Source organism: Lissotriton vulgaris, chromosome 9, assembly GCF_964263255.1.
Source record: "Lissotriton vulgaris chromosome 9, aLisVul1.2, whole genome shotgun sequence".
Classification (NCBI taxonomy): Eukaryota; Metazoa; Chordata; class Amphibia; order Caudata; family Salamandridae; genus Lissotriton; species Lissotriton vulgaris.
Window position 1 is genome coordinate 128133939 of NC_141697.1, and position 14622 is coordinate 128148560.

Consider the following 14622-nt stretch of genomic DNA (forward strand, 5'->3'; position numbering starts at 1 on the left):
TGGGTGGGTACAAAAGGAATGCCCTTCTTTATGAGAATCAGAACACCCTGTTGCAGGGATTCTGCTCAGACACAGAACTGTGCACAGAGACTCAGGACCTCAGTGAATTAGGGTGTGCCAAAAACTCACCTTAGTACCCAAAATTCCCTACCAGACTAGCATCAGTGTCTAATTTGATCTTCGTCCTATAGCAAAGTAACCAATGATTAGCCAACCCAGAGCATGCGACTTAGGATACCTCAGGTAAAGTGGGAAACATGAGCACTCTTTCGTTATACTCTCATACCAGTCCAGAACAGGGAGTCACAAGCAAGTTTAAAATGTTTATTTTAACGCCGTGATCTCAGGTGCAGCATTGTAGCTAATACAAGCAGACATATGATAAGAAATAAGATTGTCAGCATAGTTACTATTCCATCAAATACAAAGGGAGTAGGCATATTATAATGCTAAATGGAAACAGGTCAAATATTTACCCAAATTTCACCTTTCCTTGCTAGTAGGTTATTTTATAACTAAATAAGGTCTCTTAGGCTTGAATAGGCGACCCTATACCTCAGAGATTAGCAGGAGTGAATCACATTGAGTACTACACAAGCTCTCAGCATACGAATGTTCTCCAAGTGTGTTCAATCATGCCTACACAGTGTATTATTAAAGGCACCAGTATCTGAGCTGTTCACAGCTGCATATATGTTATGTCTAGAACGTGCGCTGATCAGTTCAAACAACAGCAACAGTGTTGATATAACCTTGAAGGCCTCGGCACTCACTGTACAGACTAAGCTTACGAAGCAAGTCTAGTAAATTAGAAAAACAAGTTCTTCTCATGTGAAGCAAAACACTCAGTCTAACTCTAAACAATAGCTAACGTGTGTCTGGAAAATGGAATTTCGTTGTTCTAGGTTCTAGGTGTTCAGGACTTTCTTGGACCCATTTCCTATGAATCAAACCTGAAGTCTTTCTATCAGCCCCAGGCAGGCAACAAAACCTATCATCACTTTTAAACTCTTCTGCTCTGCCTCTTTCTTCAGAGCACATGACCAAGATGCAAATACAGATAGAGGCAAACAAAGAGTTAGCTCATAGAGGACGCTGCGGAGGTCAATTACTGCTCACAATGCCCATATATAAAACATATATTATCCCTGCTCGATCCTTTCAGACATTAGCCATTCTCACAGGAATACTGATAAACTTTACACTTAAATACTTCTATTTAAAAGCGCTGCACAGGTCCATGATCACTGCTGAGTTGAGACATGATTATGAAGACGATTGATCAACCAAGACATCAATGGTCTGGAAATCAACGAAGGATCCATTTATTCTTGATTCAGGACAATGACAATGGTTATACACCTAAAGCAGGTCAAGGTTGAGCGTCCTTAAGGATTTCTGAAATGCCAGCATTCCTACCAGCAGAATGTAGTTCAAAGTATCCTCTTTCCGTAGTAAGAGCAACCAATCTATCTCCATCGCAGAGATAAATCCAGCCACGCTTATCGTAACACTGCCCAAAACCCCATAGAGGTTCCCAACAAGAACGGGTATGATCAGAATCCCAACGGAGACCGCCAGACTCATGGAATGGCCCACCATGTGCCGGCTCTCTGGGGTGAAGTAATCGAAGAATGTGGCCAACAATAACCCACCTCCAAGGTAGAGATTGGCAGTGGAATGGTCACCAGTCAACCAGTGGAATCCGAAGGCAAGGAGCGGAAGGCCGATGACAGAATACATCCAAGCGCCAGTCTCGATAAGACTCTCAAGGTTCAGTCCTAGAGGAACGAGAAGAAAGCCAGCTGCTCCCAGGGCTGAGGTGACGGCTTGCAGGAGGAATCCTGCTGCAGCCCCTCGATTGACCTCAAAAGTGCGAACCGCTGAGTGGACAGCCACAGTGGACAAAAGGACATGCGTGACAGCAGTGGTCCATTCGGGATGGAGGCCGGACATGGTGGCCTGACAGCTGCGATGGGGATCACAAAGCTGGCCGCGGTCATCCAGGAGGCGGCGCCAGAGGCCGTCAGCAGAACCAGTCTGCAGGACTACGAAGGTGAGGATGGGCCACGCGAGCAGGGTGGGAGCTGCAGAGCGCTGCGGGACTAGCGCGAGATCTGCATGCAACCAGCCTATCCAATTTAGTAACAGGAATGAACATACATGTTCCTCAAGAACCGGAGCCTCTAGTACCGTCAGAGGACAACTCGGATTTACTTCAATATAACTGCGTGCCAGGAATTAATGCGCAGCTGCAAAAATATTCAAACGTCCCAGGACTCAATGCATCGCTGCAAAGGCCATAATCCAACCGCCAGTACAAAGCAATTCATGAGCAACTATGGGGCTCATCAGTTGATCAAAATCTGCTTTGGGAGACATCGTACTGCAGAGAAGCAAATCCAGAGCCCATTCGAAATCGCAAGCTCAGGCAATGAAAGACAGGCTGGACGCATGTGAACAAGGAAAATCGAAACGATAATCCATAAGCTGCACTCAATGCAGCCAGAGGCAGTGCTTCATAGAAATCAAGCATTCGGTTGTGGAGCAGCAACATCCGGGGCAAATCGTCTTGTGGCAAGGGTTTGTGCATCCATTCTTAAATAAACAAAGTAGTAGAAGCACTCCGGCAACCAGAGCGAGCATCAAGGGAAATCCACCAAAAAGGCTGGAGAAAATCGAATGAAAAAATGCCGGGAACACACCGATTATAGTTTGGAAAGAAGTCACAAGGCCACTATTAACAACTTTAAAAAAGTGAGCCAGCCCTGTGGTCGAGGAAGCATTAAAGATAGTGTGAATTAACTCCCCGAAATGCAGGGGGCAGATCCGTATTTAATAAGGCATGCACTTCTGTACCAGTGTTTGCCACGTGAAGGACAAATGTTTCACAGGCAGATGTAAGGGCGACTTCTTTCTGGGACAAAAGAGCTCTTATTCGACTCATCTTGTTGAACTCTGCTTTCAAGGTCGGAATCAACAGCCAGATGCAAACATCCAGCTTCCCACTTTGAGGGAGGAAACATTACGTTTATACAACAAACTACACGTTGGGAGACCGTAACGATGTAAGGAATTCCAGCCAGCATCCCACAACAATCTTCATTATTTAAAAGTAAATAACTACAGTTCGCTAGTAATGTGAATGTGGGTGTGATAGCAGGCGTTGGTGTACCTTTTAAGACACAAGCCAAATTAGGTGCATTCTGATTACACGAGTCATGCAATTGGATATTCCTACACACTAACGAGTGATCAGGTGTTTTTGTGCAATCTACACCATTCAAATAAACCTCTTTTCCCTCCCTCAGGCACCTATAGGTAAATGGTAGTGACCAAGCTTCATGGAGATAAGCGGTGCCCAGAGGTTCATACCTGCCAATTGCATAATACTTCATGCAAGCTTCGAATTTGAACAAAGGAAAAGGTAATGTTATTAACCCATGGATAAGCCACACAGCGGAATTTGTCTCGGCCACAGAAAACGGCAAAGGTTCTAACTTTTCAATATGTAACATAGTGAGAGAAGTTGGCCTGATATATGATGTCTCCAATTCTGGGGGCACCTTGTATCAGTCCAAACAATCCCTTATGGTGTCAGGTTGTAAGTCAACCTTATACACAAGCTATCCTAAGGGTAGCATGGACTAAGCAGCCTTAAAGGCTTAACTCAAGAGGTCGTGTTAAACAAGCTGTTTTACCAATCACAATCCTGTAATATCAAATGAACGACACCACACAAGTTATATATTATAAAAATATAAGTATTTATTCCTAGAATAATCCTCTATACTCTTTATGAGTCTAGAAGCACAAGCGTTTAAACAAAAGCACAGTTAAACATATAAAAATTGCACAATTATGGATGAGGCCCATGGGCCACTCAAACCATATACTAAAATAGTGGTATAAGTATCACTAATCGTACAGTGGTCAGGCCTAGGGCCTGGGGAATCTCTGGGAGCAATCGGGACTAGCAATGCTGAAGTCGGGAAAAGCCCGCGGAATTCGGGTGCAGTGCTTAAAGCACACACATGCACCAATGCAAAGTCAATGGTGCGTAAAAGTTATCGAGTTACTGTTTTAAGAGTCTTCCGACTGACCTAGAAGGACAAAACTTTAGACATAGACACTAGAGGTGTATACCAGTACAGGAGCACCGGCGTTCATGAGTTACCTCTCCCACAGGAAGCGGGTGCACATGGTAAAGTAGTGTCGGCTTTCGTCGTGTAGATCTATGGAGCCTGGAGATAAAGATGCTGCAGGCGGCCAGAAGAGAAGTGTCCGGTGCGATCCAAGGGTGGATCGAAGATGTAGATGACCTGAAAGCAGAGGGGACAGAGTCTGGGTCACTCAGCAGTGACCAGGGTGGAACCAGGAAGGAACCAGGCAATGTCGGGCGCAATCAGGTCGATGTCGTGAAGCTTGTCTCCGCTGCCATGTGGACTCTGGGGCACCGAGGATGTCCAGGAGTGGATCACGCGCTGTCCCACGCAGGCTCTCGCTGTCAGCGGTGTCGGCTTACGGATCGGAGCAAACAACCCTTGGCAAGCGCAACCCACGCAGGATTCGAAGATTGCTTCTTACTCGGACCAGGAGGGTCAGAGCGGGTGCTCCTTTTCAGGGGAGCGAGGGCAAGTCTGGAGCAACCAGACTCACGAGTTAGATTCAAAGGTTCGTCGGTACTGGGGCCGCTAGCCAACGGGCAAGCGACCGGACCAACGCGTTGAGCCAAAAGATGCATAAGGGCCCCACGCAGCACTCGGTGAGTGTAGAGGGGTGAGCTTCGGTGCTAGAGTGGCTCAGGGCTGGGGCTTCTCAAACCCCAATGCACAGCTTCGAGGGTGCCTCGGGAGCTGCACGGTCAGCGCCTCGTGGTCTTTCCAAGATGGCCGGCCCCACGCTTCCGGTCGCCTCCACGGGTCTCAGCTCTGCAGGGACTGTGGATTGGACTGTTTGAAGGCAGGCACGGTGGGTCTTGTTGATCTCTGTCGCTCGAGTTCCAGCGGGAACTGCAACAAAGCATACGTCGAGGTGCTGGATGGTGCCTGTTTGCACAGGGTGGTCACTCCTTGACCACAAGGGAGATTCTTCAGTCTTCTACGTCGAGTAGGATGTCGAAGGGTCCAGAGTTTTGTTTCATAAGTTTCAGTCAGGATAATCTGAGTGGGATTGGCACTGCTCCCATTCTTATACCAATCTAGGGGGCTGGATTACCTGCTAGGTCCCTCCTATGGGTGGGACCCAGGAAGGGGGTGGTTATACCCCTTTCCCTTTGTCCAGGGTCGCGCTGGGACTGGGGCTGGTGTGCCCCAGAACCGGTTTGACCGGATTGTGCAAAGGGAAGCCTTGTGCGCCCCAGGCACTGTCTAGTTTCTTTTAGCCCTCCCTGCCCCAATACACTATCTCCTGTCTGGGGAGGTGTAGCACCTCCCTGCGACAGGAAACCCTTTGTCCAGGCCTCCTCTGCCAAGTTTCGGTCAGCAGCAGGAGGTCAGACTCGTGTCGGTGGCAGCAGCATCCATTTTGTGATGCTGAGGCTCTGGTTAGGATTAACCGCGTTTTAGTAAAGTAACATGTCTTCTCCCTCTAGAAGGGTGGGATGCTATCTCCGTCAACAGGACTGTCGAGGGGATAGTATTCCAAATCGTATGACACCTTACACGACATGTTTTGATAAAGCCAAACCAAAGTTAGCACATAATTATAAGTATAAGTATAAGTGGATTATAATGCACTTAAGAGTATATGGTATGGCAATATCCCGGAACAGCTAAGGGAGTTGTTCCCGACAGCTGCAGACAGGCTCAGCTTATGCTCGAGCACCATCTCACGTAAAACCAAGCACTCTGCCTCCAGGTTTGATAAGGCCTGCCATAGGAGTGACTTATAGGTTTATATGTGTCCAAATATAGGTTTAGATATAGCTATACTATATCTAAGCAAGGGGTGATTACACCACCTTGCCCCAGCTGAGTGTTCAGCCAGTTGTGTCAATTTAAGAACCAGCCAGGGGTGGCAAAAGCTATGCTGCAGCCCCTGGTAGGCCTTGGATGCACCTATGCCCTTGGCACCGATGGTGCACTGGATAGGGGCTGACAAGGTGTCCAGTACCAAATTGGTGACGTACCTATAGTACATGTCTGTGAATTTAGAGAGAGAACAGCAGGCTGTGGGTCTGATTAGCAGGCCCACAGCCACATTAAGTTGAAAACCAGTGAAGCAAAAAGCAAAAATTGGGGTGACCATAGGATAGCAGACCCTACTCTCCTACACATAGAAAAAGTTGCATCTTTCATAGACATAAACTGCTGTTTGTCAGTCAAATTAAAAGGGGCAAACAATGAGGACGTGTTAATGTAGTCCCAAGGCACCTTCCCTGCCTTCAACGTTTGTAAAGTCCAGGCAAACTGCATAATAGAACGCAATTGATTTTGGCCATGGTACAAAACAGAGACATCTTCTTGCACAATATCAACAACAGACGAAACAATATCATCTAATGTGTAAATGCGGGAAGTAATTGTGTTAATGCTGTTATCTACAACTGCGAGCACTTTTTCTAAATTTGCTTTATCTATAGCTCTTAAGCAGGAAGCCGCCTTAATTTGGGACAGCTTCCAAACTTCGTTGTAAATCCACCTTTTGGATCTGCCGGAAGCAGGGCCTTTGACAAAGTCATTCAGATCAACATCGTCAGTCAATTTAGACAAATTAATCTTAACTGACACTAACTTGGAGTGTTTGAGCCAATTCTGACACAGCTTGCCTACGGAATAGGTAGTTACAGAATGGTCACTCTCAAAACGGGGATCCACCCTAACCTGTGTGTAGCCAGGGGCCAAACCCAAAAAACGATATTGGCAGGAATCTGCACTTCTGTGCCACAACAACCAACCCTTAGGATCCAAATTGGGTATGTTAAAAGTAGAATTCAGCAACAGGGTCTGTAAATCTCTGATGGAACTACTGGTATTATTATCCCAACCGGGGTACTCTTCCAATTATGGAAAAGAAGGAGCATTACATTTTTTAGCAGTAGCCAATCCAAAGCAGGTGGTTTGTGAAATAGTCGAATTTAAAAACAACATATGGCTTGGGATGAGACATACACGGTGCAAAGCCTCAGTGCCTTGCACTTGCCAACTTTTAGAACACCAAACAGATTTAAGATCAATAGTATCTTTCCACAGTTCATAGCCCCCAACAGCTAATTGGTCAAGAAAGGACTTGGAATATAACAATTTTGTGTGGGTATGTCTAACTTTGGAAAAGGACTTTTTGGTCATCTTAAAATAAAATGCATTAGGATTTGACTGATTGAAATCAGTAAAGTAAGTGAATCTCTTTAAAAGAAAATTTGAGCTGCCTTCCACAGGTGAAGGGCAATGTTCCCATTGCGTATAATTAACCATATTCCTCCTAGTGTTTGCCTTATGCAGGTAGTGATTGCCATAGTGTTGATAACAGAACAAATCACCATAATTAGCCGAATCTAAATATAAATCCTCAGCATCAAAAGCAGCATAATATTTCAAATCGGAAAACAAAGCCTCTAAGGCTTGAACATCCCAATCATCAGCGCGTATTTTTTTTTAATCACATCCCCCATAGAAACTCTTAGTACATTTGGGACATTTTTAACCTCAGCGGGACCATGAATTTTAAATTTAACAGCATCTCATACAATCCCATCTAAGACGGGCCAAGCAGTAATATTTACAAACTCAGGTCCCTCTTCAATCTGTGTGATGAGGAATGGGGTGACAATAATCCATTAATATGTCGAATAGCAGTTCTCTCTTCAAAGTAATGTCCATTCACAAGACGGAAAAAATACACCACAAATCCAATTGACATAAACAAAAAAATTGAAAAAAGCACCAACCAAATGTAAGTCCAGTGTTGCAAAACCAGAAATTTTTGAATGGGACTTCGATAGGGTAGAGTTAGTGTCAAATAAAAATCTGGACTCAGTGGCCAATCAAGTTTACAAATCGGGCATCGATAGGTCTGTGGGGTAAGTCTACTCAGTATCATCAAGATGAGCATCAGGTGGGGTATTCAATAAAGGACTTGAAATTGCAGGCATCTCGTAGGCAACATCAGGCCTGTTGTTAATAGCCGGAGCCAAAACAGAATTTCTCAGTATCGATGGACAGGAGACCGCAGGTGTCATACTAAGAAGAATCGGCCACTCTGTGTAATTTTACATTGTCAATGGAGATTCACCTTTTTTCCTTACAACCTGGAAGTTGTGGTAAAATGACTGTTCTTGTGCCCTGCATGCCAAGTACAGGAACTGGAGCTCGATATAAGGGACAAAATTCTTTCTTTTTCTCGATCTTCTCTCAGACCAGTTCTCCAACTCTGGGTAGCCAGCCAACTACCGGAATCTGCTATTGCAGCATCAGATGTGGAGGGCAAGGTTTCCTCTGCAAGACTGTCTCTTGTATAGTCTGTTAAACATTACAATGTTCATCTACGTCAAAGGGGGCAGCTGCCGTCACCGGGTCTAGACCTTCAAGGTCCAGGACAAACATTTTGATTCCAAAAAGCATCTCGTATGGGGTCCCCCCACCCAGAGACCTTCTAGGGAGATTATTAAGTGCACGCTGTATGCCATTGAGATGGGCTAGCCAGTTCCGACCGGTACCTATAACCCTAGCTGTAAATTATTGCTTTAAGTCACGGTTCATCCGCTCCACAACACTATTAACCTCAGGTCGGTATGGAGACGAAAATTTAGAGGCGAACGCTGGACCCTGGTCCGAATGGAAGGTGCCACACGCAAACATTCCTACAAAGACTCGCAAATCTCTTATGACAGTTCGTGAATCAGCACTTCGGTGGGGCCACAACTATACAAAACGCGTGCAAGAATCAACTGCAACTAAGATGTACTTATACGCAGTATCTGAAGAAAAAGGACCGCAGTGATCCAAATAAACACACTCAAGTGGTTTATTGGAAATGTACAACTGAGTCGAAGCCAGGCGCGTAGCAGTCGAAGGCTGGATCTGCTGGCAAATGTCACATTGAAGGACATAATCACTCGTTTGTTTATACAGTCCCCGCCACCAAAAACGTTGTTATAGCTGAGATACAGAAGCCGAAAAGCCCGCATGCGCGGACGCAACACCCTCATGGGCAGCTGTAATCAGCGCTGACCTGCGGTCCGTGTTGGGAATCAATCTGTCACCGACGTCTGGTAGTTTCACATAGGGAAATTTATCAGGACTTCAATGATCGGAATACTTTGAAGGAAATCCAGTAGGGTATTTACTTCCCTTCCCAGTAGCGGCAATTGCTGCCAAGATGTCATCATCAGTCATCAATCTTACTTTTGGAACGTGTAACTGCTGCAACCAAATATGTCGAACTGCTGTTTTTTTGGCCCAATCGGCCAAACTATTGCCAACAGCGTGAACTCCCACACGCTGATGACCAAGAGTATGAATTACATACACAAGTGGCAGTTGCTCTTTAAGTTCAGCCACTCGAACCCAGATCATTTTATGTTTTATTGTGCTACCTTTGGAGTCACTATAGTCTTTCTGAGTCCAAATGAACAGATTGTCATTGTAAGACTGAACACAGTAGTAAGAGTCACTCACAATAAGAGTTGTCACACCAGGGTCTGTGTACTCCAACGCAAGCATCAGAGCACGGACCTCTGCTAACTGGGCGGTACAGTCCCCTAATGTCTGTGTATGTACGACATCGGACTTGAATTCCCCATTCACCATGGTACTGACCACAATCGCACTCGCTGAGACGTATGCGTGCTTAGACCCATGCACAACTTGCGCTGAACCATCAGTGTAAATGATACAATGGAAATCCTCCAAAGAGCGCATAGTCAACGGGGCAGGATAAACAAATTCATACTGCAAGAACTCCTGTGACCGTAAGGAGGCGTCAAAAATGAAAGTGTCATCCGCAGATGTCAATGATGTTGCCCATTGTATCCACCGTGGGTGCAAAGCTTTAGAATTAGGTACACTGCCTCCAAGGCAGGATACGGGGTATCAACCAACATGCGTTTCCCCTGCAACAGTGAGCGTTCCTTCAGAATCGCCATTTGCACTGCTGTCAAAACTTTTTCCACAGTGGAAAACCGCTTTTCAGCTGAAGTGTACAAGTGTGACTTGTAAGCGATAAGTACTGTGTCACCTTCGTTAAAAGTAAGGTATGTGAAACCCAACACCCCAGGGACGATTCTTATCACTAGGTTGGAATTTAGATTCTAGAAGATCAGCCTGCAAGGATTGCAAAATGGCCGAATGTTCAGGCAGCCAGCACGATTTGGTAAAAGTCGGTTATATGAAAGCATATGATGGCTTGATACGCTGGGCATATTCGGGAATATAAGTACGCCAGAAAATCAAAAATCCCAGCAAAGATTGCAATTTTTTCAGTGTTGTAGGAGCGCGAAGTTGTGCGCATTTCTCCAAGAAGTGAGGAGCCAATCATCGACCTTCATTGTTGAGCTCATAGCACAGGAACAACACTGTGTACTCTGCAATGTGAGATTTTGCAAAGTTAAATTTGTAACCAAAGTCCGCAAAGTTGATAATTATGTGGTCAACGCGGCACAGATGCGCCCATATCTCGTCGCCTGTGAGATAAATGTCATCCACATACGAACACGCATCTGGGTCGATTCTCTCTAAAGGAGAAACTATACAGGCAGCAAACACACTTGGACTATTCTTATAACCCATTGCTAAACGTTTGAATTTGTTCTGTGTGCCACCACTGGTGAAAGCGGTCCATTGACTACTTAAATTGGAAAGATTGTGGGCAAATAAACCATTGGATATGTCAAGTGTGGTTTTAAACCTTTTACGCACCAGACCATCCACCTGGGCAGAGTCGTGGGTATTCTGTACTGCACAGGTACGGCAATGCGAGTTTAGATGCCGGTTATCCTATACCAAACGTTAAGAACCGTCAGACTTGGTCACAGTAAAAAGAGGGCTATTCATCGGAGACACACAAGTTCCAATTACACCTTGATATTCCAATTGTTCAAGGATTTCTGCAAACAAAGCCTTTGCTTCATGCAAAGGATATTGAGGTTGAGGCTGTGGCATAGACCGCAAGGGAATCTCATGTTGGGGGGAGAATTTATCCCAACCACAGTGAGTACGGTACAAAGCAGGCACAAGGACCTTAGCCCACTCTTCTGCAAAATTCAGCGCATGCTCCTTTGACACGGTGTGCGCAAAACTAGGGAGGATTACCTCCTCCCCTCTCGGAGCTGCGAGAACAATAGGTGGGGGCCAATCAGCCTCCGCTAACAAATGTCATACGTAGTTGTAAGATTTTCTCAAAATACCCCTTTTATGGTACGTTGTATGTCACCTTCAATTAAAAGATCGATTTCAAAAAGCCTATCAGGGGAAGCTACTCTGGTATCAGCTGTCTCAACAACGAATTTGTCGGTCGCTGTCACCTTCAGTAGTGCATGCAGGGCCTCTCGCACAATGGTAATCTCCGCTGCGCTGTCCAACAGCGCCAGTGCCACGTCTGATTCCGAATTTCTCACTATCTGTGGCATATCTCCCTGTTAAAGCAGCAACTTTTTTTCTGAAACGGGTCTTTTCTGTGAAGAATCGTCCTGCTTGCCTTCTCTGTCTTTCGGGCGGGGCTGGTCGCGATTCTGCTGGCCCATGTGTCCTGCAAAGACCGAGGGGAACGTTGATCAGGAACCTGAAAACGATCAGGCGACTTAATCGTACTGAGGTGGCGTAAGTCATAAGAACGCTCAGTAGACGCAGGCACTGGTGACGCGGGACAGGACTCCTGTTTCTGTTGTTGTTTTCCCTGTTTTTTGTTTTTGTTCCAATTTTGCTTTGGAGCTTTGGGTTGATCTTCTTTCTCAGACTTCGAATCTGGAGTTTGTTTTTTATCTTTGGTAGAAAAGGGCTTGAAACCTAAACTATTACGGCCTATGGTCTTATAAGCCGCCGTAATAGTTCTCGGTAACTGACGGGGTTTATCGGCATCGGGGACCTCGCGAATGGCATTAGACACTTGGAAGTTAACCGCATCTCCCTTGATATTAGAAAGGACGAGATCGGAAACTACGTCAAATGAGCCTATGAGTCTCATTCCCAATTCAACCGCAGCCTCACGTCCATGTTCATCTTGAACACGTTTAATGACCGCGGCAGGACAGCCATTGACTGAGTGCCGAAGCACCTCATGTACACTACCACAAAAATTCTACCCCATGACTCGCAGTCACCGGCCTCCGGTACCAAGTCCTTGGGCAAACTAATTGTAAGAATCCTGTGTTTTTCTACCGGACTCTAATTAGGAAAAACTGCTTCTAGCTGGTCAAATTTCTCGGCAAGCCAGAAAGGTATATCATCCTTATCCTAGGGACACTTGCCCATAACCATATTAACCATGACTGGACTAAGGTTCATCCCGCTCGGTCCAGCTGAGAGCGCCGCAACACAAGGAGCCCCACCCTGTAAATTGCGGGTAATATATTGAACCAAGGATCTAATAACACCAATTGCGGAGGTATATAGGGGCCTCAACTCGGCAACGGAGACTGGCCCCGCATGAAGATGTGGGATAAATCCAGCAAAAACAGGCCAAGAAGCGCCTGGAATGGACAAAGGACCTAATCTAATCGCCGTTAAACTGTGGGGAAGGGCGACATTAAACCAAACACGGTGCTGCCATGCAGAAATCGGAATTTCCTGTGTCCTATATAGAACATATTCCACAGGCAAGGCTGTGTGAGTATAAGTGTGGAACTCCTGAGTAGCCACATCCACAGCGGAAAATGTCACCCATCAGTAGAAAATCTCAAACGGGTAAGCTACCTCAGCACTCACAACCCAAATAACCGCCATGCCCCCCAAGGCGACGTTATAAGCCTGCAAATGATTGCGGACCGCAATGTGACTATGCTGCGGTATGTCAATGTCACCCATAACGACAGACAGAATAGGTACAATGCAAAACAATGTAGCACAACTGGGTAGTAATTCAAAAGGAAACTGTTTTGAAAGATTCAAGCTTGGGGGCGTGGCCGACCGAGCAGCGAAATGGCTGCTTAATAGGCGAGCTCCGCCGGCTGTAACCATCATCCTGCATTAATCCTCCCTAATTCGCAAGGCACAGCGCAGCATCCTGAGCGCAGAAGCACAGGCGGCTTGAATCTGGAAGCCTACGTGTGTATGGAATGGGAGATATGAGCTCCAGTTGAATCACCAAGGGGCACCTGAAGGAAAATCTGCAGGCGGCGGAGGCTTGCTTGGGCGACTTGACCTAATTGAGACCGGTGATGGGAAGGCCGGACCCGGGTGCGTTACGGAGCCGCATACTGTAACCAGCGACCACCACGAGACGAGGTGAGGTGCGGACGTCTTGTCGGACCCCGGCCGCTGTCACATATCTCCATATGCGCTTCATGTGGAGGAGTATGCGCATGAAATAACGCTAAATTTGGGAATGGACATTTTCGTCGAGCCGCCATTTTGGATTGGGATAGAGTGTGGAACCTGGTGCTGCGCACACAACTGCAATTGAAATCCCCAAAACTGTGCTATTGGAGCCATTGACCAGTTTAAATTCCTTGCTACAGGTGCCATACTTATACGCCGTACTTATACTTATACGCATAGCAAGAGTTTGTAATCCACAGCTGTGCTCACACGTGTTTGCTACACTGCCGTTGCGCGCCGCGTGGTGCCCCGGATTGAGTGAACTAAAATGGCGTCCTATCAGTGAAACCGGAGGAGAAGATATCCCTGCCTTGTATTGGTGAGTGTGCTCTCTTCGGAGCATAGGGGGGCGCGCCGTCCCTGGTCTTGTGAGGAGAACTCATCTTTGTATCTGCGTGCAAACCCAGTCTGACCTGAAGACTCACAGACATCGCGGTTCACGGCTGAAGCTGTAGGTGCCAGTCTTTCTTTGATAGTCCAGGAGGCGACTCGAACCTACATACTATCACTTAACCTCCCTCAGGCACCACAACCTCACAGGTGGGGTGCCACAGCGACTATTGCCAATATATCCTCGGGACACGGAGCGATGCAGGGGCAGCACCCCACTGGTTTGGCAACGATGGGTAAGGGAGACACTCGCCAACCAAAGATAACATTTGAGCAGAAGCGCCAGGCTAAACAGACCGACCCAGACCCGGAAGCTGCGGACACGGCACTACAAAGAGATAATCAAGATATTGATGTTAAGGCACTGATTTTGGAGGTACCCTCGAGCCTGAGAAGCATAGACACGAAACTAGATGCCATGACAACCCAACTAGAGTCAGTAAGATCACAGGTCACGACACATGAAACAAGGCTGGATTGCCTAGAAAATCGATGCACGGAATGCTGCGAGTTTCGACAGGAAACGAAAGTGCACATAACCAGCATGGAGCATAAAATTGAAATGCTATGCGCTAAAGCAGATGATTTGGAAGCGCGCTCTCGGAGGTGTAACGTTCGCATTACAGGTATTCCAGAAACTACGGCAATAGGGAAAATGGAAGCCTTCGTTACTGACCTGCTGCACGAGCTGTTCGACCCGAACCTGTCACCGGTATTCACAGTCGAACGTGCACACAGGGCGCTGGGTAAAAAGCCGCCG

The 14622-nt window shown here is 46.5% G+C and overlaps 1 protein-coding gene and 1 pseudogene across 11 annotated transcripts in view; both read right to left on the reverse strand.

Moving 5' to 3' along the window:
* Window positions 1-14622, reverse strand: part of SMOC1 (SPARC related modular calcium binding 1) — a 798909-nt gene that overhangs the window by 64731 nt on the left and 719556 nt on the right. The window lies entirely within an intron of this gene.
* LOC147689706 (transmembrane protein 276 pseudogene) lies at window positions 912-2056 on the reverse strand (annotated as a pseudogene).